We start from the raw sequence: 26,171 nt of genomic DNA, 5'->3' as shown, positions 1-26,171 counted from the left end.
GCTGTTTGATTATGTATTAAATTTCTTTTGTTTTGTTAATTACTCATTAATCATGCTTTTGCTTGTTAATATCATGATTGACTTCATTATTGCCATGGATAGTGAGTAGTTGCTTAGCCAAGGGTATGGGGATGATGTAGTTGGAGTTTGTTCATGCTTATAGTGTTGGGATTTAAGTTGATTGTGATTAAAGTCTTTACATGCTTGATTGTTCTTTGATCTTCTTGCAAAGTGCACGTTGTTAATTAGTTGATTAAAGGTGAATCTTTGCTACATGAAACGAAAGTTGACTTAGCTAGGTTCATTTATATCGATTGTTATTTGATAGCACCTCCTAGTATATGGTTCTAATGTAGAAGAATAGAGGCTATGTTAGGAGAAGCCAATTGACCCCGGAAGGTGGCTAGATTGGATTTTTGTATATCGATATTCATGCAAGTTTAGTTCACTATCGATTTGTTTCTATGCTATTGCATATTCAAGTGAAGCCTACATCTACCCATTCCCCTTGGTGTTTTCTTTATATTGTCTTTAATTCAATATGATCTTAGTTTAATCTCTTAGATAATCCCACTCTTTGTTCCAAGATAGCTTAATTGATTAGTAGTGATTGCGGTGTTTAACTTCTCCCCACGGTTTGACCCTTTGCTTACCTTGTACTTGTATTGGGTTTGTTTAGGTTTTATAAATTGTATTTGATTTAGGGATAGACAATTTGACGACGTGTTTATTCCTTTGTCAAATTGGCGTCGTTGCCGGGGAGACAGTTTCCATTGTTATTTCATTGCTTTATTGAGACTATCTCACCTTTTATTTGCTAGTTTTGATTACTTTTGTGCTTGTCAGTGCTCACTTTCTTCTTAGTTTTGTTGTATGATCATAGGTCTAACTCGTTCAATATCTTTGTTCCTCATCGATCCCGAGCTCGAGAGGTCTTTGTCATTGCTAAGAAGAGAAGCAAGAGCAAGAAGTAGAAACTCCCATACCCCTATAAAAGAAGGGAGGAACATAGGATAGTAGGGGATATGGTTAAACCTTTGGGAGAAAGGTGTATGAGAAAAGGGAAAAGGGGTATCTACTCCATCACCACAAGGTCGTCTCACATCACTAATGAGGGCATGGAAATCTTAAATGGAATCCTCAAATGAGGAAACCTCATGATCTACATCTCCCTCAAGCTCAAAAACTTCAAAGGATTCAACCTCAACCTCTACTTCACAACCTTGAAAAACATCTCCCATAAATTTCTCAAAGCCTACCCTCTGAAATTCAAGAGTGAATGGGGGCAAATTTCTCTCAAACTCATCTCTCTCTAATGAAGCATTATGAATGAACTCACTCAAAAGGTTATGGGCTTTCGTTTGAGACTCAAGAAATATTTGGGCCATAATCTCAAATGAGTCCAAATCATCATGGATAGACGAGTCAAAAGCTTTCTCATTGGAATCATCTAGGGGACTATGGTGCACACCTTTAGAATTCATGCAAAAATCAGATGCAATATGAGAAAGAACATGCACTTCATCATCATTATAATGTACCTCATTAAATTGAGCTATAGAGGGAGGGGAGTTAAAATCTTGTATTACATGGTCACTATGGGGAGCATCAAGCACATCATGGGAATTCGTATTAGACAAATCATGACAATTAGCATCAACATTAAAAGCATGAGAATCCCGAACATAAGTATCATGATTGGCCCTCTCCCAATCATAATTATCCCTAGCTAACCATGAATAGAAATCCCCAGCTTCATCCGAAGACATAGTTTGAAATCCACCATTTAACATATTGTCAACCACTCCTCTAAAATGCTCATTTAATCCCAGATTAATGATTTCACAATAATCACCCTTGGTAAAACCCTTAACACCATATAGGAAATCCTCAAGTCTATTAAAATATACCAAAAATGGTTCATTATCAAATTGAGGAATAGAAATATAAGCCATTTTTTTTTCAACAAAAACAACAAAAATAAAAATAAACAAATGGAAAAAAGGTTATACACAAAGGACTAGTCTCAATAAGATAATACAACAGTAATGGAAGTCGTTCCCTGGCAACGAGGCGCCAATTTTACAAAGGGAATAACCGCGTTGTTAAATGTCTATCCCTAAATCAAATACAATTTATAAAACCTAAACAAACCTAATACAAGTATAAGGTAAGCAAAGGGGTCAAACCACAAGGAACGAGTAAACACTACCAAATGCTATCAACAATTAATCTAGTCCAAAATAAGAGATAAGTAAACTAAAGTCTAAAGACGCTAAGACAAGAAATAAAACACTAAAAGAAATGGCTTAGGTATAGCATTCAGTTGAACATAAACAAAGGCATAGAAATTGAATTAATCATGAACTAAACATGCTCGAATATCGAATTAAGGTCCAATCTAGCCACCTTCCGGGGTTGTAGACACCCATTTGTGTCTCCCAAAACCAAACCCGATGATGAGTACCTTTCGCGTCGAATCATAATCGAATGAAGTGAAAGTGTGGAAAGTTTAGTGTTGCGGATATTTTTAATTTCTTTTCTCTTCTCTCTGTTTTTTAAAACTTATTTTAAGAAAACAACCAATATATTTTGGTTGGTCTATTATATGGGTCCAATAGTGGTGTAGTTGGATGGGGCTTGACAAGAGCTTTCCAATGATATATTATAATCCCAATTCCGATGAATATTGAGGAAGTTATGGCCAATTTACTAAACTGGGCCCGGTTTGAGCCTTATATGCGGCCCAATGATCTAGGGGAGGGCCTAATATAGATTTATCATTCCTAATGCAATTAGGAATGGTTTTAGTCTTCTAGATTCTTCTAGAAGGTTCTTTTCATTCCTAATTCAATTAGCATTGATAAATTGACTTTTGTTGACTTTTCAGAGTTTTAATTAAAATCAAAGAGCATTTTTGAGGAAAATACGATTTTATCCTCCCGTACGGCAATTTTTATCTGATTTTAAGAAAACGCGTGATTTTCTGAATCAGCGCCAAACGCCAGCATTGGCGCCTAGCGCTAATGTTGGCGCCTGGCGCCAATAGCCAGAGTTAGCGCTGGTTCAATTTTTTGTGCGCCAGACTCTGTTTTGCTATTTTATCTTTTTGGCTGATTTTCTCTATAAATAACGTATTAAAAACTCCGTTTTCGATAACCAGTTTTCATCAATTCTCATCAATTCTTATTTTAAAACCAGTTTTCACCTACAATCATCAATTTTAACCAACTCTCATCAAGATTCTCTTGATTACTCTCTCTCTCTCTCTCTTCTAAACTAGCTTCTCTCAAATACAAAAATCCGCATTCATTAGATCTAGATACACCTAGCCATATTCGAAGTTTCCTTCGCCCTAGACGTGAAAGGTTTAATTTCTGAGGGTTTGGTCCCAAATCTCTCTTTCTGTTATTTAATTTAATTGTTAGTTTATTATTTTCCTTAAAGTTACTAACGTGTGTATTTTGTTATTAGAAAGAGGTACGAGGTATCGAAGTAAGTACTTTAATGGTTTTTATTGATATTATAATCATGCTCAGGTTGTTATTATGATATTCCTAGTATCATGTCTAGGGTAATTTTAATATCAAGTATGATTAAAAGAATGATGCCTCCTATGTTCTTCCTAATATTTATGATTGTTAGTATCATGTTAGGGCTAAAGCTTTGATTTTTATTGTTTAGTGACATGCTAGGGTTTGTTATTAATCTTGTTAGTATCATGCCTAGGATCTTGCTATTATGATGCTTTAACATGATTATTATGATTATGATTATTATAATTGTTATTATGATGATTATTGTTTTGATTATTATTAATCATGATTATAATTTTATTATGATGATTATATTATGTTGCTTGATATTTATTTTTATTACTTGATCACACCTTTTATGCATGTTTAAAGGGAATTGATATTTGTAATCACGCTTAATAAGATAATTAATAATCTTGTTAGGGTTAAATTTGATTATAATTCAAGTGATCGCCAATAATAGATTTGTTTGTGCATTAAAATTCAACCAACATAGATAAACAGGTTTAGGGTTAATCCTATTGATTGCATGTTAGTCAGAAAGCGCACATGAATACGATCAGAATAAAGTAGAGGCCTATTATTAAGGCAGGTTCAATCTCTTTTAGGTTGGATTTGTATCTTCATCCTCGAACCCTTATTTGGTTCAAGACCTTATGGAGTTGACGATCTCTTGGATCGTTAAGGGGTGTAACCTTCACCCCGTGAACGGTTTACAAGTTCCTAAAACTTGTTGGCGACTCTTTTGCTCTATCTTCTTTCCCTTTGGACGCCACCGTACTTTAGTGTATGATCACAGTGGGGTTCAAGCTGGGGGATTAACGCTTGAAATATTCCCTACAGTTTTTGGCGACTCCACTGGGGAGAATTTCTATTTTAATTCCTAAATTTGTTTCGGCAATGATTTAGAATGAGTGGTTGAGACTTGAAACGTTCTAAGTATTTCATGTGCGTAATTTTGATTAACATTATTGTCATATGCATAAAAAAGATCTCATTGGAAAGACCATCCGTAATGAGTTAAAAACATAGGATTTTACACGTAGGAAATTTGAAGATATCTTTCACAACTAGGACCGAAATAACACTGCGCGAAACAGGAAAATTTTATCGAGCACAGAAAGCTGCTGTGGCATGTAGGAATTAGCGTCAGCAACCAGAGAATTGGCGCCAGAATTTTAACTGTAGCGCCAGACGCCAGCATTGGCGCCAGGCGCTACAGCTAAAACTTGGCGCAAAGCTCTGTTTGCTGGCGCCAAATTCCTCCAATACCGAGCCAGAAATATGCGTTCTAATTTCGACCAGTTTTTCGTATTGTTTGCTCGATCCTACTTCCTGATTGAATTTTTTCTCACTTTTCTGAAACACATATGTGTTCTACATATGGACATAACCCTCTGGGAATTCATGCTCCATCTACCTGATTGAACGCTCTGAGCAACAAAGGGTACATCCGAGAGGTTGAATTCACCAAACCATGGAAGCGAGTTTTTCTAAAACTCGCAGTGTCCCATCCACTCGCGCCAACCCTTCACGGTTAGGCTTCCGCACGGTGCATCCGGACAATTAACCATGGACCCTCTATTGACTAAACCATATCCCGAACTTTAGAGAACTAGAGCCATGGTTAGGTTGCAAACTCATTGCATCATATTGTGCCTACTTGACTAATTGTGCATTATTTGTTGTGCATATACTATGTTTTCTTAACCGTTTGTTGACTTGTGTTGAGATTAAATAAATTAATGACTTAAAGAACTTTGCCTAATTAATTAATTAATTAATTTAAGTAAAAAAAAGTCTAATATTTTAATCAGAATTGACCTAATACGACTTTAGGCATACCCTGTTGATTAATAACACCGAAAACAGTTCCAGTGCGACACCAGTCCTGTCGTTTTGCCGACAGTTCGGATTATTGATCGAGTCATCACCTAGTGTCTAATTAACCAGTTTGCTAATTAAGTCGGTTAAATTTTGCTGTCAATAACACCTTGTCGAGTCATTAATTGAGTCTAGTCACATAGTCTAGCCACATGGTCATGACACGAGTCTTAACGTACCACCTACACTCACTAGTCTTAGCACACACTTTGAGTATATGTCACCATGACCATGTCTTAGGTTCATGCATGAGTCGGTATTTTCCGTCATTTGAGTTGGGGGGTACATTCTATTCCTAATTCTTTATATCCCTCCATCTACATCATTTTTCTTCACATTCTATTCCAATCTTTCTTCACTTCCTCCATCCATTGCATGTTGAATAAAGTTTGAGTTAAATAATTAACAATGAATATCCCCAAATTCCTTTTCCACAATACTTGGTCAAGGAGAGGAGGGCGATTAATCAAGGACAACACCTTTGTTCAAGTCTCACTTTTTGATAAACCAATTCGTCAAAAGAGGAAGGCTAAAAAGATAATGGCAAGTCAAGAAGAGGTCGATGAACTTAGGAATCAATTGAATGACGTGATTGAGGTGTTAAAGGCTTTAACCCTCAAAATTGATGACCCTGCGAAGCAACAACAAATGAATCTCATGCAAGAAAGTTTGAGAAAGCTATCTAGTGACTATAAATTTCAGGGCATGAGTTCACAAGGGGTCTCGCTGGACAAGGAACTTCTTCCGCGTAAATTCAACGCCACTAACATCCCTAAATTCAAGGCAACAGATAACCCTTACTTCCATCTAAGAGCTTTCGAAACTATAATGAGTATTAAGGGTATCGATAAGAAGGTTTTCCCCTCTCTGTTCTCACTATCTCTTGAAACCGTTTGCCATCAATGGTTCTTCTCCCTTAACAAAGAGAAAACCTCTTCCTGGAAATCGATAGTAAACGCTTTCGTTGATAGGTGATGTGTCTATTTTATATAATATTTTACCCCCGTCCCTTGGTCATAATTAGTAGTGTTTTTGGCTCTTTAGAGCCACTTTTATTACTAATTGGTGTTTTCTAGTGTTTTCGTAGATTTGGTTGACTTTTGCAGGGATTTATGCTTTTGGAGTATTTTCCCGAGATATTTTGGAGCAATCACGAGCATTGGAGAAGCACGACCAGATTCTATATCCAAGGGCCGGTTAGAGCCATCTAACCAGTGATTAAGGGCTCGGTATAGGTGATACCGGGGCATTCGGACCGAGTATTCAAGACCGGAAGAGGAAACCCAGATTGGCCCGAAGAATTGGAGCCCAATCGTAGTCCAAATAGTGGCCCAAGTGAGCCGCCCGGCCAAAGAGGCTGGCGCCCGGAGGCGCGCCCGGCCGGGCGGGAGAAGCTAAGGTTGGCGCCCGGTGACGCGCCCGGCCGGGCGCGAGATTAGTATTAGGAAGCAAAAAGGTGGCCCGATCGGGCGGGCGCGTGTATTTATTAGGAGGCGATTAGCGTCGTTTTAGTTTGTTTTAGTTTAGGATTTGTACGGAATATAAATACTCCTCCGTAATACGATTTTAGGTCTCTCTTATTCCTTTTACTCTTTTTTTTACTCCCTTAATTTTTTTCTTAGATTCTCTCTCTCTTAAACCTTTGTTCTTAATCTACTCTTAATTCCAGATTTGTTTGGTAACGATTTCTCTTCTCTTAATCTTAGTTGTTTATTTTATTCCTTTCATCATGACTTGTTTTATTGCTTTGATTAGTTTAGTTTTTACTATGTGTGAGTAGTTATATTTCTAGTTTTTATGGGGATCCTTAAATAATATGAAGGGGGTAATTTATTGTTGTTAATTATCAATGCTAGATTAATTTCCTATTGATTGATTTAATAGCTCTGTGACTAGATTAGGCCTGATCCTTTATGCATGAGTTTGACAATATTGATTCGAGATTCGACGGATGAGAATTGATGTCTAAGTCTAGTTTCAATAGGCAGGTTAATTTATAAATGGTTAAGTCGAGATTCGAAAGATGAGATTTAATACCGGTAAATTAATTGTGTGATTGTAATACGTAGCGAAAGCCCTTTACAATCTGGTTAATTGATGCATTGATGATTGACTATTATTGATTATTGGTATTGCATGATAATTTCTTATTGAATTGTTTTAACACTTTACAATTATGGCTTGTAAAAGTATAGCAATATTGAATTGATGAATCGAGCAGATGTTAATTTGATATTAAAGGATATTTTCAATAGGAACTTAGATCTAGTAAATTGCGAGAGCCTGTTAGATCTATGTTGATTATTAAATTGCGAGAGCCTGTTAATCATGTTATTTATGCAATGTCAATGATTAATTATTATGTTTTACCCTGGAGTATTATTTATTGGTGAACCTATGCCCTAGGTCCTTTTATATTATTTTCTCCCTATTCTTAATCTCCGTAGTTTAGTTTATTATTCACATATAAATATTGATTACTTCATAATCTAGATTATTTTAGTTAATTAGGAATAGAAAGAATTGTTTCCCTGTGGAGTTCGACCCTACTTCCCTATCTGCTTTAATTGGAGGACTTAGGTAATTATTTTTGCTTAGGGGATACGACTTTACCCTGTCAAAATTTGGCGCCGTTGCCGGGGAAACGGTTTTATTTTTATTTCTGATTGTTTTTGTAGTCTAGATTATTTTCCTTTTGTCTCATAGAGCGTTAGTTCTCTGAGGCAAATCTCACATTTGCTTCTAGTTTTTGTTTATGCCCAGGTGTTCCAGATCAGGGTACATCCCATTCGATCCTGAGATCGAACGTTCCTTCCATAGACAGAAAAATCTCTACAAGCAAATTCTGGCGGATTCTGGTGATAATAACAATAATCACCGCGATCCTCCGACTGGTTCTAGCGATTTAGAGGTATCATCAGATGCAGAATCAGAGATGGCGGTTCCAAAGAAGCTTAGTGATTACTCACAACCAAAGCTTATAGATTTTCCGCATCTCACCCCTACTCCGGCTCTTGATGGGGTTCAATTCGAAATTAAACCTCGATTTATAACGATGATAGAGAGGAAGCAATTTAGTGGAGCCAAGGGTGAAGACCCAAATCTTCACATTGCCGACTATTGTCAATATTGCAATGCCATCAGGCAAGCTAGGGTCACTCAAGACCAAATCAGGGAGATTCTCTTTCCCTTCTCTTTAACTGGAAAAGCTAAATTGTGGTTTAATGGCTTAAATAGAACTGCACTTGGTATAACTGACTGGGAAACTCTTGTTTTGAATTTCTATAACAAGTATTATCCTGCAGAGAGAACAGCCGTATTATGGAGTGCGATTCAGACCTTTGCCCAAGAAGCCGATGAATCTTTATATGAGGCTTGGGAGAGGTTTAAGGATCTACAAAGAGACTGCCCCCACCATAATTTAGCACAATGGCAGTTAATCCAAGCCTTTTATAATGGCCTTGGAAATTCTTCTTGAATAATTTTAGATTCTGCAGCTAGTGGGAGATTTATGAATCTTGATGTTGAAGATGCAGGTAAGGTTATTGAAGACATGGCGTTACACAATTCACAATATGGGAACCCTAGAGGATTTGCTAACAAGGGGAAGCATAGTGTTGACTCTGTATCCTTTTTGCAAGCTCAGCTGACCTCTATTTGCCAAAAATTAGATAATCTGAGCACTGCTAATGTAGCTAATGTTTCTGCAATTAATAATAATTCTAACGAGGCTTTCTGTGAAAATTGTGGTATTTTAGGTCATTCAGAACAAGATTGCAGGAGTTCCGTGGAGCAAGTTAATGCCTTTCAAGCCTATAGGAAGAATAACCCATACTCCAACACCTGCAATCCTGGGTATCGGAATCATCCGTACCTTTCGTACCGGTGTACTAATGTTCAAAATCCACCACCACAAGAACCACAGGCGCCACAACAACAGCAGCAGAAATATTACCATCCCAATGCTAGCCAGAAGAACCAACCACAACAACCCTCCTCATCTTCTGACCCTTCTCTGGTGGAAATTAGAGCAATGTTGGTTAATATGAAAAAGCACATGGAGAGTAGAGATGCGACAATTGATCAAATTCTAGCACATAATAAAATTGTAGATAATCAAATTGCGCAACTTTCCGCTACTCTACAAGCCCGCCAACAGGGAGCTCTGCCGGCACAGCCGACCAGGCCTACGGATCAAGCATTTGCAATTATTCTAAGGAGTGGTTCAAACTATGAAGGGCCCTCTATGCCCAGAGTTGATGAACCTGATTTATTAAATAATGCTAATCTTGATTCCGTTAAACCAAACAATGTAGTTGATAGCCCTGCAGGGCTAAAGGAGAATACTAACATATCTAATTCTATTCCCCAATCGTCAATTATCAAACTTCCATTCCCTAATCGTCAATTGAAGACAAACTTGGATAAGCAGTTTGGTAAGTTCCTGGAGGTGGTAAAAGATTTGAAGGTAACAGTTCCCTTCACTGAATTAATCACACAAATTGCTTCATATGCAAAATTTATGAAAGAAATATTGACGAGGAAAAGGTCTATTAGTGAGGTAGAGACAGTAGCTTTCACTGCAGAGTGTAGCGCCGTACTTCAAAATAAGTCTCAGCCTAAATTAAAAGATCCGGGTAGTTTCTCCATCCCTTGTCATATAGGCAATCTAATGATTGATAATGCATTGTGTGATTTAGGTGCTAGCGTTAGTGTCATGCCGTTATCTATGTGTTCCAAGTTAAATATGGGTAAATTAAAAGCTACCAATATAACTCTACAAATGGCCGACTGCTCTTTCAAATACCCCTTAGGTTTAGAGGATGTCCCCGTTAGAGTAGGTAAATTTTATTTACCTGTTGATTTTGTTGTTCTTGATATGGTTGAGGATGTGCAAACCCCAATTATTTTGGGTAGACCATTCCTTAACACTGCAGGAGCAATCATAGATGTGAGAAGTGGTAAGTTAACACTATCAGTAGGGGATGATAAAATTGTTTTCAATCTTAATAATACCCCTAAAAACTCCATGACTGAGGAGAAATGTTTTAGTGTTAATGTGGTTGAGAATTATTCTAACAAGCCCCAAGCTCTTGAAAAAGATCCCTTGGAGGCGGTATCTTGTGTTGCATCCTGTAGGGAATAATTTCAAGCCTTTAAAATCCCACTAGCTTGAACCTCACTGTGATCATACACTAAAGTATGGTGGCGTCCAAAAGGGAAGAAGATAGAGCAAAAGAGTCGCCAACAAGTTTTTAAGGAACTTGTAAACCGTTCACGAGGTGAAGGTTACACCCCTTAACGATCCAAGAGATCGTCAACTCCATAAGGTCATGAACCAAATAAGGGTTCGGGGATGATGGTACAAATCCAACCTAAAAGAGATTGAACCTGCCCTAATAATAGGCCTCTACTTTATTCTGCTCGTATTCATGTGCGATTTCTGATTAACATACAATCAATAGGATTAACCCTAAACCTGTTTAATCTATGTTGGTTGAATTTAATGCACAAACAAACTATTATTGGCGATCACTTGAATTATAATCACAGTTAACCCTAAACAAGATTATTAATTATCTTATTAAGCGTGATTGCAAATATCAATTCCCTTTAACATGCAATAAAGGTGATCAAGCAATAAATAAATAAATCATAAAGCAACATAATAAATAATAATCATCATGAATAATAATTATAATAATAATAATATAAATCATAATAATCATAATCATGTTAAAGCATAGCAAGATCCTAGGCATGATACTAATAAGATTAATAACAAACCCTAGCATGTCACTAAGCAATAAAAATCAAATCTTTAGCCCTAACATGATACTAACATGAATAAATATTAGGAAGAAAATAAAAGGCATCATAGCAATCATATTTGATATTAAAAATACCCTAGACATGATACTAGGAATCAAAATAACAATATAAGCATGATATCTACATCATAAATCAATTAAAACCAATAAAGTACTTACGTGGATGCCTCGTACCTCTTTCTAATTACAAAATACACACGTTAGTAACTTCAAGGAAAAATAATAATCAAAGCAATCAAATTAAATAATTGAAAGAGAGATTTGGGACCAAACCCTCAGAAATTAAACCTTTCACGTCTAGGGCGAAGGCAAATTCGAATATGGCTAGGTATTTCTAGATCTTGTGAATGCGGAATTTTGTATTAAAAAGCAAAGAAGAAAGAATGCATGAATGTTATTGAAAATCGATGAATGATAATTGTAGATGAATGAATATGGACAATCCGTGAATATTGATCCCTGAAATCGGAGTTTTTGATACGATATTTATAGAGAAAATCATCCAAAAAAGATAATTTATCAAAACAGAGTCTGAAGACCACAAAACTAACTTGGCGCCAGCCCTGGCTCATTGGCGCCAGGACCAATGGCTAGCGCCAGGCGCCAATGCTGGCGTCTGGCGCCAATCCTGATTCCAGGCGCCAAGGCCTGGGGTTGGACGCCAAACCGGCTTTCAACGCGTTTTCAAAAATCTGATAAATTTCCCGTACTGGAAGATAAAATAATATAATTTCAGTCGAAAATGCTATTTGATCTAATTAAAACTCTGAAGAGTCCTAACTGAATTAAGAATGATAAGACCTTCTAGAATGTTCTAGAAGACCAAAACCATTCCTAATTACATTAGGAATGATAAATCATATTAGGCCCTCCCCTAGATCATTGGGCCGTACTTAAAGCTCAAACCGGGCCCAGTTTAGTAAATTGGCCATAACTTCCTCAATATTCATCGGAATTGGGCTTATAATATATCGTTGGAAAGGTCTTTGCAAACCCCATCCAACTACACCACTATTGGACCCATATTATGGACCAACAAAACTGGATTGGCTGTTTTCTTAAAATAAAGTTTTCAAAAACAGGGAGAAGAGAAAAGAAAAGAAATAAAACTTTCCGCAACACTAGACGTTTCCACACTTTCGTTTCATTCGAGTATGATTCGACGTGAAAGGCACTCATCACTGGGTTTGGTTTTGGGGAGACACAAATGGGTGTCTACAGAAGCCCCCACTTTGACTGAGTTTGGAGAAACGCAAGTTTCGAAAACGAAAGCCAAAGTATCGATAGGGACGGAGAATGATTCAGAACGTTTTGCGATCCTAAATCAATCTTGTAACGCCGATACCTGCAAAACTAGCATTAGTTAAACAGATAAGAGAGTTAAGAAACGCGTATCTTGCACCGTCGAGCACACGTCTCTGAAAGTAACCGATTGTTGTTGTTGCTGCTTTTTTTGATGATCTCCTGCAAGCTAGAGAATGTCATCCCGCTTGAAAACCGCTACGCCTTGTAACTGCTTCCAATTAGAAGATTGCTTCGCCTGAAACTATCCCCTCCGCTATGATAATATTCCATGTCCAAGGGAATATCATCGAAAATTATTTCTCTTGAAATAATTCTCATCCGCATTATGATCATCTCCCATGCCTCAGGAATTATGATCGAAGACAATTTTGCCCTGAAATTACCTTCAGTTGTTTGTGACAACCTTCCGCAAGCTAGGGAATGATGCCGAAGACATCTTCTCTTGAAGTCATCCTCACTTGATGCAATAATCTCCCAAAGGAAAATACTGAAGATCTACGCCCGTCGATCTTTAAAATTTCGCCTGAACTTTGCTTTTGCTATGCCTGTATGTCGGCGCTCTTCTGCTCTTGAACCTATATGTCGGTGCTCTTTGCTCTTGAACCTGTATGTCGGTGCTTTTTGCTACTGAGCCAATGCTTAGGCGCTTTAAGCTGAGTGAGACGATCTTTTCATCAAGTCGATCACTTTATGTAATCAAGCCGATCACTTAATCATGTCAAATTGCTTAGAAGGGCTAACTGGCGTACCAAGGAACCCAAAATATGTTGCAGAAAGCTAGCACAACCCCAACAGGTGGCTGGCTGCTTTGGCGTCGCTGAAAATCAATCAGCGCCAGCTTTATATCATTAGCGCCATACGCTGATATTGGCGTCTGGCGCCAAGCACAGAATGTGACGCCAATGCCTAGGGACTGTCGCCAACACGGGAATCACTTTAAATTCCCGTTTTCAGTTCATTTCGTGCTCTGGTTTGTTGCGAACGCTGCTCGAAAGAAGTCGAAACTTCAATTGATCGTTGCTCATTCGTTTCTCAACCGAATTCGCTCAAATTTGTTGCAAATCAAAGCTCTTTTCATCCATATTCCCGATCTATGTAAGTTTTCCTCCAACTCACACAGGCTTTTATGAATTATTAGCATGTTCATTCACGAATTTCATGAAAATTCAAAACTTATAATGCTCAATTTTCTTTGTTTATCAAGTTTTATGCCATGAAATTGCTTGTTTATGTTTGTATATTGCCTTGGGAGTACTTTGAGACTTGTTTGACTCAATTTGGTGAAGAAATGAGCAATCCACCATTGTTGGACCTCTTAAGGTCGTGAAGAACAATGTGGCTCGTTCTCGTTGTTTTTGCTAGCAATTCTTGTTCAATTTATCACAATAATCACTATAGTGTTGCAAGAAATTGTTTGATTGCTTGAAAAAATGTTATCATGCTCAATTTGAATTTATGCCCTGTTTTAGTACTACGTACTCTGTTTTTTTGCGAACATAGTATCATGCGGCTAGACGAACCTTTAGATACTATAGAACCTTAATTTATGATGATTTTGCACAATGTAGCATGGCTAAACAACGAGGCTCAGGTTCACGGTCCCGAAACACTAGACGGGAGCATGAGCCCGTGGAGGACGACACTACACCGTCCACTTCGCTTGGTCAGCTCCCAGAGTGGGATGAGCAGACCTTGTTCTTTGCCCCTGTCCACCACATTTCTGAGAGGGTGAGACGGGGAACAGAGCCTGGGAGGACACGACATCACGGCTCTGGCTGTGATGGTCTAGGCGATTTGTATAGGATGCATATCGCCAGAGATCGAGAGACGAGACTTCTATGGGAGTCTTGCGGACTGGTTGCCCTGTTTGAGACCTCCGAGGCTATGGTTGCCTCCAGCGGGGGTCACCACGTAGTACGCGCTCTGGTGGAATTCTTTTGGGACACCACCAACACCTTTCATTTTCCTTGGGGTGAGATGATGGTCACTCCTACAGACTTCAGTCTCATCACAGGACTGGAGTTCTCTTCTGTGCCGCTGCCATTCGACGGCAGTATCGATGTATTTTCTCCAGGGGTCGAGGAACTATTGGGGCCGATTGCTGTTCGGGCCCGAGCTGAGGTCGAGACAACTCAGTTCAGTGCTAGGGGGATTCGCCGCTCGACGCTGGCAGCGGCTCTTGATGACGATGCGACCACCCGAGAGCAGCGGGTGCGCATCTTTGTGCTGATGTTGTTGTCAGGGACATTCTCCCCTGACAGGGGTAGTAGGGCGTTGCTTTACTACCTCCCTGTTGTTCGCGATCTCCGGCGGATCGGGACTTATGATTGGGCCAGCTAAGCCTATACTGACTTCGTTCGCGCACTGAGGGACTCGTGTCGCCACCGGTCCTTTAGGACGAATGTTGCTCTGTCTGCTTTCTGGAAAGTCGTAGAGGTAAACATTATTCCCTATAAAGTCTAGCCCTATATGTTAGGCAGCATTTACTCATACTTTAGCCTTTTTTGTAGATCTGGTTCTATGAGTACTTTCCTTCCATTGCGCCGGCGAGACCATCGCCGAGGGGGTATCCGGTGAGCGCCTCTTGGGGCGGCCACCATGTGGACCTGTCTACTGCACGTGTCTGGAGTCGGATCATCTCGGTACGATTTTAGTGTTTATCTTGCTCTTCTGCAACGTTTTAGACATGTTCTTATGTGATTGGTGCTTTTGTAGGGACCTGAGGTAGTATACCGACCATGGGGTGGTTGGACAGTCCCTGGATTAGCCGCACGGTACTCTGCCGAGCGTCGCTACTTTTTGGGGACCTATGGAGCGGTTGTATACTTAGGAGAGAGAGTTGCTAGACAGCACTCTTCCGATATTTTTATTGTTCCTGCTCCTCCACCACGTCACATGTTCGACGAGAGAGAGTTATCGAGCATGGCTGAGGATTCTGGTTCCCTCTGGCGGTCCCATGTGATCCTTGGGCGGAGTTATGTTGAGGAGCTACTTCCTTTGTTAGCTCCAGCCCCCGTGCCGGTCGAGGATGTGAGGGTAAGATTCTTAACTTCTTGTTTTTCGCTAAGTAGCCCCCAAGTAATGCTTTGCTGATTTCTTTCTGTTTCATCAGGATGGTCCCACTGAGTTTGTGCCACCTCGTATGTCCATCCACTACCAGGGGATGTACGGGCCGATTGAGGAGATGATTTCTCCGACTCCTGAGGGCGAGCGCTTCGTGGAGCGGTCGATTCCTCGTCACCAGACCAGGGTAAGTCTAGTTCTAATTCAGAATTTTGCATTCAGTTATCATGCATTTTTACTGTTTTAACTTTCCTTGACAGTTCTCACGCGAGGTGGTTTCGGCTATGGCACGATGCATAGATGCCTTCCGGAGCCAACTCGTCCGGATGAGGAATGCGGCTACCTGTCGTCGAGACGACGTTGTCCGAGAGGTAACTTTTCTTTACTTATTATTTCTGCACTATGGCTTCAGCTTTTGCCTTGTTTCTGATTTAATCCTTTTTGCAGGGTCAGCCGATTGCTTCTCACACCCGTACGAGGCCTGAGGGGCGGAGAGAGCCGGCGAGGTCTAGCTCGAGACGTCGTCGCACTTCGTCAGGAGGTAGAGGTGGTCGTTCTGAGGCTGCTCGAGCCGATGTTGCTGAGGGCTCCGGGTCTTCTTCTGAGGGTGCTCCTGCTGCACCGGTAGGAGAGGCTACCTCGGCTTTCAGAGGTGGTGGGATGTACGAGGTTGGCTCGTCATCGCAACAGCCTCCGCGGTCTCAGCCTCAAGTTGACCTTGGCTAGAGCGGTCCTGTTTTGAGCTTCCCTCCTCCTACGGAGACTAGAGCTGGTGCTGAGGCCGGAGTTGGAGGAGAGGTGACTCCTCGGACGGCGCAGTTTTATGGCATGATGGGCCTACGTCCTCCGGTGCCGTAGTTTGCTTCTGTATATGCATTTTATTTTGACTTTTTATAGAACTTTGCCTTTGACTTGTTATTTAGACACTCTGTACATTCTGTTATTGCGAATTTATTTACTATTATGTTAGTGTATGTTAGTGTGTGCAAATGTGATTACAATTATGCGCAAAAATTCCGTCATTTTTATTATTGATGGAGGGTATTATCCGACTCTCTCCCCCAAAAGGAAAAATAAAAAGGAAAAATAAAACGGAGAAAAAGGCTGATTTTTGAATTTTAATATAAACTCAAGAGAAAATAAAAATTAACTAAAAATAATCGCTATATTTAATTAATTAATAAAAGGATAGAAAAATATTAAAACGGGGCCACAAAGTCATTAACCGACTCCAATTTAATATAAAAACGCAAACTGAGCACGCGCGGCTGTCCTGCTGACTTGGCGCCAGCTGGCGCCAGGCGCTACACATAGCGTGTGGCGCCAATTTCGGGTGTGTGACGCCAATTGACGCTGACTTCGTATTCCAGTCAGGTTGAAATTCCTCGCAATTTGTGCATAAATAGCCCCCTGCTCAGCCGATTATTCGCATAATTCCAGCGAAAAATTTAGAAAAAATAACTATCATGTCTTTAGCCACCAAAACCTTCACCCAATATTCTCATGAATGGTGTCGATCTCTCAATGCTAGAGAAAGAAAAGAATTAGATTTATTTCACTTGGGGGGAATATATGGCATAAAAGGGGTAGATCTAGACATAGACTTCATACATACCACTTTAGAATATTGGAGCATTGATACACATTGTTTTAGAATAGGGTATGATGAAATTAGCCCTTTGCCCGAGGAATTTGGTGCTATTTTAGGCTTCCCTGCAATAGACCTGGTAGTAATCCCTAGAGTAGATGCATATTATTATAAGGATTTTGAGCGCTTTTTTAACTTGAAAGAAAGGGATTTATCAAAGATAGTAGATGGCAATGTGGTGAACTTAAAAGAATTCGCACGCTATTATTTTGATAAACCGCTTTCTGAATCTTTTCACATATATAGAAGAAGGGCGTTTTTATTCTGCATGCTTAATCAATATTGTCTTAGTAGTGGTAAAATTAACGAGGGTCAATCAATTATAACCACTGTGCTAGAACAAATTGAATCAGGGAGAAATCCAATGCCATTGATAGTTGGAGAGACTATGATTAGTCTAGATGAGTTGAAAAGGGACCCAAAAGCACCTCTTCGCGGTTCTCCAATTTTATTACAGGTAGAAAAATAATATTTTTAATTACAGAAATCAAAAAATATATTTTTGTATTGTAATATTAATTTATTTGCATTGGAAATTTTTTACAGATGTGGCTAATGGAAAGGTTAGGATTAATTAGCCCTCCGGACGACATTGAAAGTTATACGCCCACTTGCTTTGTGAGAAGAAAGAAGCGCATCCCTAAAATTGGGCGCCATGGGTGGAAGAAAGTCTTTGAATCACGTGATTTCGCTATCAAGTGGGTCATCCCATGGTGGAAAATAAAAAGGATGGTTGGTGTTAACAAGCAACCTTTCTGCCGTCTTCCAAGCTTGTCTCGCGTGACATATTATTATCCCTGCAGAGTAAAAAGACAATATGGCTTGCTTCAAAATATTCCGTCCGGGGATCTTCGTCCTCCCTATGAGTATCCCATATCTCAAGAAGTAGATAAATTTGACACTTACTGGAGCGCTAGACCTTTATGGGAAGTGATTACCCAAAAGGTCCCCCCTTCTTTACCTAATGATGTAAAGAAGTGGTTGTTGAAGAAGTCTTCAATTGATCAAGGTAGAACCGATGTGAAGAATCGTCTAGGTGACAGGGTGACACCGGCCAAGGAACGCTTAGGTGCAAGAATTGAGTTCAAAACACCTACAATGCCTAAGAAGAAGAATACTACTAAAGACAAAGGGAAAAGGAAAGCTATAGACAAGAAGGCTTGGGTGGAAAAGAAACATGGGGTGCTAGCTGAAGGAGAAACAATCTATTCTAAGATTGAATGAAGGTCCTCTAAAGGATGCCTACTAGCTAAAGTAATGGATGAAGAGGAGGAAACGGAAAAGAATTGGAAAAGAGCAAAGATGGAGAAGAAAGACTAGACCATTGCTTAGCTTTAGATTTATTAGATTGTTAATTTTTTTTATTTAAAGTTAATTTATTTCAGCTTTATTTAAATTCCATTAACAATGCAATTTTATGAAATTTCAACTTTCAATTAAATTGTTACTTTAAATTTATTTTATTAAAGCAATGAAAAACCGAAAAAATTGATTTTCCAGAAATTCTTCGAGTACGGAAGTCGAAAATTTTCCGAAAAAACACCGAAATTCGCCCAGATTTTATTACTGAATTGGCGTCAATAATTGCAGATTGGCGCCAGCTATTGAGGTCTGGCGCCAGGCGCCAATACCGTCGTCTGGCGCTAATGGCTTTTTGCTGGCGCCAGGCTCTGTTCTGTGACGCCAGTTGCTTTTCCGACTTTTGTTGACTTTTTGTTGATCCTGGAACGCGAAGATGTCGAAAAATAAAGTGGCCGCACCGTAATGGGTTGCCTACGTATCCTTTCCTAAGGAATCAGGCCGAACGTAGCTCTCTTGAGTGTCCTACTCAAGTAATTATGGGTAGTATTTTTTAAGTTGGTCAAGATTGGTCATGTTTGAGAATTCATTTCCATCCATGTCAGTTAATTTTGCTGCACCACCTGACAGGATTGTTTTGACAATGTAGGGGCCAGACCAATTAGGTCTAAACTTTCCCCTTGGGTCTAAAACATTTTTCCTTAGCGCTTTTAATACCAAATCTCCTATTTTGATATTTCTTGTCTTGACCTTCTTATTAAAATGTCTAGCCATACGAGTTTGATAGCACTGAGTGTGGTGTAGAGCTTCTAGTCGTTTTTCGTCGAGTAGGATCAATTCTTCATATCGTGCCCTAGTCCATTCGACTTCATCGAGTTTACTCTCTAGCGCAATACGTAGAGATGGTATTTCTAGTTCGACGGGTTGTACGGCATCCATTCCATATACCAAGGAAAATGGTGTATTTCCTGTTGACGTACGGATTGACGTGCGATAACCCCACAATGCAAAGTGAAGCTTGTCAGGCCAATCCTTATAATTTTCTGTCATTTTCTCGATGATAGTCTTTAAATTCTTATTAGCTGCCTCGACTGCTCCGTTTGCTTGAGGTCTATAAGGGGACAAATGATGATGTTGGATACCATATTTGTGTAGCAAATCTTCACATTCGGCTTGAAAATGAGTTCCATTGTCACTTATCATTTCATGTGGGACTCCATATCGACAAATGATATTCTTTTCGATAAAGAGTGCTACATGTTTTGCGGTGAGTTTAGCATATGATTGCGCTTCAACCCACTTCGTAAAGTAATCAATTGCTACTAGAATAAATTCATGGCCTCCTGTCCCTGGAGGAGCGATCTTGCCAATTATGTCAATTCCCCATGTAGAAAATGGCCATGGTGATGTGTAGGTGTAGAGCAAAGATGGAGGAACGTGTTGTAAGTTGGCATAAATTTGACACTTAGGGCATCTTTTTACATATTGATGGCAGTCCCTATTCATGGTAGTCCAATAATACCCTTCTCGCATTATTTTCTGGACTAACATTTTGCCATTTATATGAGTTCCACAGATTCCTTCGTGGACCATTCTCATTATTCTTTGTGCATCCACTTTCCCTACACATAGGAGAGCTCGACCTTTAGGTACCCTTTTATGTAGCTCGTTGTCTATGAGTACATATTGAGAAGCCAAAAGTCGCAAGGCTCGTTTTGCTCTTTTGTCAACATGAGGAGGGTATTCTCCCTTGGTGACATAGTTGAGAATGTCTGTATACCATGGTTCTTCTTCTTGTTCTTCATCTTCGTCTTGGACTGGGTCGTCGTCTTCTATAGCCTGTATATACGCCGGTTTGTGCCTTTTTTCGATAGTTAGAGGCATTTGCTCAATATCCGTGGGAATCCTAACCATTGAGGCTAATCTTGCCAAGGCATCAGCAAATTGATTTTCTTCTCTAGGTAGATATGTGTATTCCACCTTCTCTAACTGATCGGTAAGAGTTTCCAGATAGGTTTGGTAAGGGGCTAGGCTTTCGCTCCTTACTTTCCACCTTTTAGATATTTGATTGAAGATTAAAGAGGAATCTCCGAATATCCTTAACTTCTTTACTCCCAATGCCAGAGTTGTTTCAAGGCCTACCACACATGCTTCATATTCAGCAGCATTGTTGGTAACGTCGAAATCAAGCTTTATTGAGATTGGGACGTGTTCTTCTTTGGGTGATACTAGTAGCACTCCGACACCACATCCCTTTTGGTTTGAGGCTCCGTCGAAATACAAGGTCCAAGTATCATCTTCGGTGACCATCAAATCTTCATCTGGAAATTCGTTGTCCTGTATTGGTGTCGAGTCTTCTATTGGAAAATCTGCCAGAAAGTCTGACACCACAGATCCTTTAATAGCTTTTTGTGGCATAAATCGTACATCGAACTGGGCTAAGTTGACTATCCATCTTGAAATACGTCCATTGAGTGTTGATTTCTCGAACAAGTATTTGAGTGGATCCAATCGAGATACCACGAAAACGGTATGCACCAACATGTAATGTCTCAACTTAGTTGTGGCCCACACCAAAGCGAGGCACAATTTCTCGAGTGGTGTATAGCGTGTTTCGTATTCGAGCATCTTCTTACTTAAGTAATAGATTGCATTCTCTTTGTTTTCTACCTCTTGTGCTAATATAGCTCCCATTGTCTCTTTGGTAACCGTCAAATATAACCTAAGAGGTATTCCGGGAAGTGCTGGCGCTAATACAGGAGGATTTGCGAGATAGGCTTTGATCCGGTCAAAGGCTTTTTGACACTCGTCATCCCATATTACTGGTACATTCTTCTTGAGCTTTTTGAAGATTGGTTCACATATCGTTGTTAGTTTTGATATGAACCTACTTATGTATTGCAACCGGCCAATGAATCCTCGAATCTGTTTCTCGGTTTTGGGCGATGGCATTGACATGATTGCTTTAATCTTGGTTGGATCTATCTCTATTCCTCTAGAGCTTATGACGTACCCCAAGAGCTTGCCTGAGGTGACTCCAAAAGCACATTTTGATGGATTCAACCTCATATTGTATTTTCTTAGCCTTTCGAAAAATTTCCTTAAGGCTACTTGATGGCCTGGACGGTCCTTTGATTTCACAATCATGTCGTCGACATATACTTCAACTTCTTTGTGCATCATGTCATGGAGCAAGGCAGTTGCTGCACGTTGGTAAGTAGCACCTGCGTTTTTTAACCCAAATGGCATTACCGTGTAACAGTAAGTGCCCCATGGTGTGATAAAAGTTGTCTTCTCCATGTCTTCTTCCGCCATGAGAATCTAATTGTACCCTGCGTATCCGTCCATGAATGAGAGAAGTGCATGATTTGCTGTGTTGTCTACTAGAATATCGATGTGTGGCAAAGGGAAGTCGTCCTTCGGACTTGCCTTATTTAGATCTCGATAGTCGACACACATCCTTACCCTTCCATCTTTCTTTGGAACTGGGACGACGTTGGCGACCCATTCGGGGTATTTGGATACCTTGATGAAACCTGCAGTTATTTGTTTTTGAACTTCTTCTTTTATTTTAAGTGCTACGTCGGGTGTTGTAGACACCTAAAAATGTCTCCCCAAAACCAAACCCGATGATGAACAACCTTTCACCGCCATTATTGGTCGGGTTGAGTATTTAATTTTTGGAGTGCTTAAATCCATATTTCCATTTCATAAACCAACCCAATTCTTAGCCCATTTCCCCAAACCATAACTCATTTTCCTCTTTTTGTGCCTTTAAACCCAAAATAATTCATTTCGTGTCCTTTAAAATCAATCATTTCGTGTCCTTTTTATAAAAACGTTTATTCCAGTTTATTTTGGTCCATAATCAGGGTCTAATGATTGAATATTTGGATGGGGCTTTAAAATATCTTTCCAACGATATATTATAAGCCCAAATCCGAGTTATAACGAATAAGTTATGGCCAAATTATTAAACTAGCCCAACCGAACCTAAGCCCACCTTACCTACGACCCAATGATCATGTGGAGGGTCCAAATTATTTAATCCCATTCCTAAACCAATTAGGATTAATTGGAAGCTTCTATAAGTTTCTAAAAGATCTTAATTATCCTTTTTGAAAAGATAAGATTAAATAGTTTGAAATTGAATAAAACTCCTTTTTTTGAAAATCCTATTTATATCCGAATTGAAAGACGTTCAAAGATAGACAGATATTATTTTCGTGTATTATAGTTTTTATCCAAATTTTATATGGTTGGATAGCCCTTGAAATTATCTTTCCAATGATATATTATAATATCAATTCCGAGCTATAACGGAAAAGATATGAATAAAATGTCAAACTCTATCCAAAACTGAAACCGTCTCACTATTTCCGCTATATCTTTTGTTCTACAAAATATTTTAATCTGATTTTAATTGGGTTAGAAAGTAGACTTCAAGAGCTTTCCAACCATATCTTATTCATCTTATTCCGATTTCTGCTTCAAAAGATATGATAAAAACAAAAACCGCAAAAACTGCTGTCTATCGCAAGCGTTTTATCCGATTCGAATTCTTATCTTTTCTTGATTCGACCCCTCTTTTCCCCTTATAAATAGAGGTCATATCTCCCCTTTTTTATTAATCAACAAGCTTGATCATCAAATCCTTCTCTCTTTCTCTCTTTACACCAAAAATCATTCTCTTCTCTCTCTCACATATTCTAAGCCTTAAACCTATATTTCTAATTCTATCATCTCTTCCTTAAGCACTCCAAGGAGTTCATACAATACCCAAAGTTCTATACTTAAACCAAGGCGTGAAAGGTATAATTGACTGAGGGTTTGGACCAAATCAACTCTACTTTAATTTAATTTCCATTTACTTTATATTTTTATTGAAGTTACTAACAGTTTATTCATGATGTAGCAATTTAAAGGAACGCGCGGAATGTGAGTAATTAATTAATTTAATTACTCTTATTTTATTTTTAATATTGCTAGTATCATGATTAGGGTTGTTATTATTATTATTTGATTTGGCTCACACTATTATTGTTAAATTGCTTCCAATATTAATGTTTATTCTATTGTATTTTTTATGATCACCATATTGCATGTTAAAGGGAATATGTAATTGAAAATCACGCCTAATAAGATAATTTGGACAACCGGTTTAGGTTCCTTTTAATCTTGTTGTTTAATCAAGTGATCACAATATTTTAGAATTATATGTTGCATTAATATTCAACCAATTTAGCTTAATAATAGTTTGGAGCAAATTGAATATTTTGTTTGTATGCCTTTGAGATCGCAGGAATCACTTTTCACTATAAGAATCGAGTAGAGGCCAATACGGGCGAATGTGACTCAATGACTCACTTCGTACCATCATCCCCGATCCTCCTTTCGTGGTTCCGAACCATATGGAGTTAGTAATCTCATGGATTATGAATGGGGTGTAACCTTCACGGGTCAATCGTTGTTGCCTATCGTTGTCCCTTATCGTGGTTGCCTTTTTATGATCCGTGGACGGTTTACAAGTTCCTTAAAAACTTGTTGGCGGCTCCCTACTTTATTTGTCCCTAATCGTTGTCCCTAATCGTAATGTCAATTCCCACTTCCTATGAGTGCCAAGCATATTCACAACATGCTTTTAACGTAGGCGCACTTCGAACGACGCCTACAGGTGTCATTCGACGTAACTTTTGCTTTACAGGTTTCATTCCTAGAATTAATGGTATAGTGTGTTGAGCTATTTCTCTGTTGATGCCTGGCATATCTTCATATGACCAAGAAAATACATCGATAAATTCTTTAAGCAAGTTAATTAAATCGGTTCTTTCTTGTTTATTCAATGTTAGTCCGATTTTAACTTCTCTTTTATGAGTTGAATCATTTGAGATGTCAACTGTTTCAGTCTCTTCAATTACTGGTGTTTTCTTTTCAAGTGTTTCCATTGCTTTAATAAATTCTTTATCTTTTTCATCGTTAGCTAAGCAAAGTTCGTCATCTTGGGTTAGGGAAGAACACGAGAAGTAAGGAGAATGAGCGATATTATTATACTCTGAGATCATTACATCAAAGAGTGATATGTCCTGAGGGACTGGATCATTAACTATCCTAGGAGAGGAACAAAGAAGGGGAGGCATTAAAGATTCAGAAGATTCTAAAGGGAAAGACTCTAACTCAGACTCTGACTCTGACTCTGACGATTCTTCAAACATTGGCCCTTGTCCTGTCGTGATTGATATCTTCCTCCCACTCGGAGTGGTCACCTTGATAGTCTTGCGCCACCCTTGCAGTGATCCTTCAGCTGGAGTAATTAGCTTTGAGGGGTCGAAGTTTTCACTTTGTAGGACCGTTTGAATGAGTGAGGAGTTATCTTCCTCATAAACTGGCTCATTCTTTTCTCGCCCAAACAGTAATCCCATGATGTTAAAGTCAAAGCATGGAGGTGCTTTCTCCTTGTGGACGGGAGTTGGGATTTCGTCAGTGAAGTAGCAATCCAAGAAAATCTCGAATCCTGGTTGTCGTATGCCATTTACAACAAATGGTTCGGGAAATTCATGGCATGGATAGTCTTCTCTTTCTTTTATAAACTGTCCATTAAGCGTAAGAGGGTACTGAGCCATTGGAATTGCTTTCTTTTGAATGCGAGCGTCCCTGCGTGCTTTCAATTTGTCCTGGGCTCGCTTGAGATCTTTCGGAGTCGGTTCGAAACCAAGTCCGAAAGTATCTAGTTTAGGGAGGCCAGGTGACTCTATCGATTTTGCTATCCCCTTCTTCTTTCCTAAGGTCATCCCAGGGAAGTGTCCTTGTTTCTTTAGCATAGTGTTGATAATCATGTTGGAATGGGGGTCGTGGCAAAGAGATGTCCTTTCATCCTCTTGGATTAAGGAGACTTCTTCGTTAAAGCCCCATAGGTCTTCATCATCTTCGTCGTGCTCCACGTTGATGATTGGATTCTCTACTGATTTGATCCTCATTGGCGAAGCGTCAATGGTGATGGGAATTCCTCCAACTATAGCTTTCACTTGTTGGTGGAGAGATGAAGGGACGGCCTTTAGGTCATGGAGCCAAGGGCGTCCTAACAACAGATTGAATGAGGCTTTGATGTCTACCACTTGAAAAGTAGTAGCATGTTCTATTGCTCCTGCCGTCACATTTAGAGTTATTTTGCCAAGAGCTTGACGTCGAGTGTTATCGTAAGCTCTTATTCCTTGTGTGGATGGAGTTAAATCCTCATCTTTTATGCCAAGCATCCTTGCAGTCCTAAGTGGACAGACATTAATAGCCGATCCATTGTCTACAAGAGTCATGGGAACATTCATTCTTTTGCAGACTACAGTGAGGTTTAATGCCTTGTAGTGCTTGTCACCTTCCGGGGGTAAATCTTTATCAGAGAAGGTGATTAGATTAATTGGACTAGGGAGATCACTCGTGAGGAAGTTAGCTAGTCCCTCAGGAGTAGTGTCAGAATCTATCCCGATTTTATCCAAGGCATTCATCACAGCCAACCTATGTTCTCGAGATGTTGCCAGAAGCTTCCATACATTCATCTCCACTTTTGTTTTCTTGAATTGTTTAACAATGTCATTGTCTTCGATGACATGTATG

General features: G+C 39.3%; 1 non-coding gene across 1 annotated transcript; it reads right to left on the bottom strand.

Annotated features, from left to right (window-relative positions):
* Positions 1 to 8,736: 8,736 nt before the first annotated feature.
* Positions 8,737 to 8,843, bottom strand: LOC145608196 (small nucleolar RNA R71). Its single transcript, XR_014105750.1, has one exon. It is a non-coding gene; the product is annotated as a small nucleolar RNA R71 (small nucleolar RNA).
* Between the last annotated feature and the right edge of the window lie 17,328 nt (positions 8,844 to 26,171).

The sequence above is a fragment of the Chenopodium album genome, chromosome 2 (genome assembly GCF_948465745.1).
Source record: "Chenopodium album chromosome 2, dcCheAlbu1.1, whole genome shotgun sequence".
Lineage (NCBI taxonomy): Eukaryota > Viridiplantae > Streptophyta > Magnoliopsida > Caryophyllales > Amaranthaceae > Chenopodium > Chenopodium album.
This window is presented reverse-complemented; position numbering and strand designations above follow the sequence as displayed.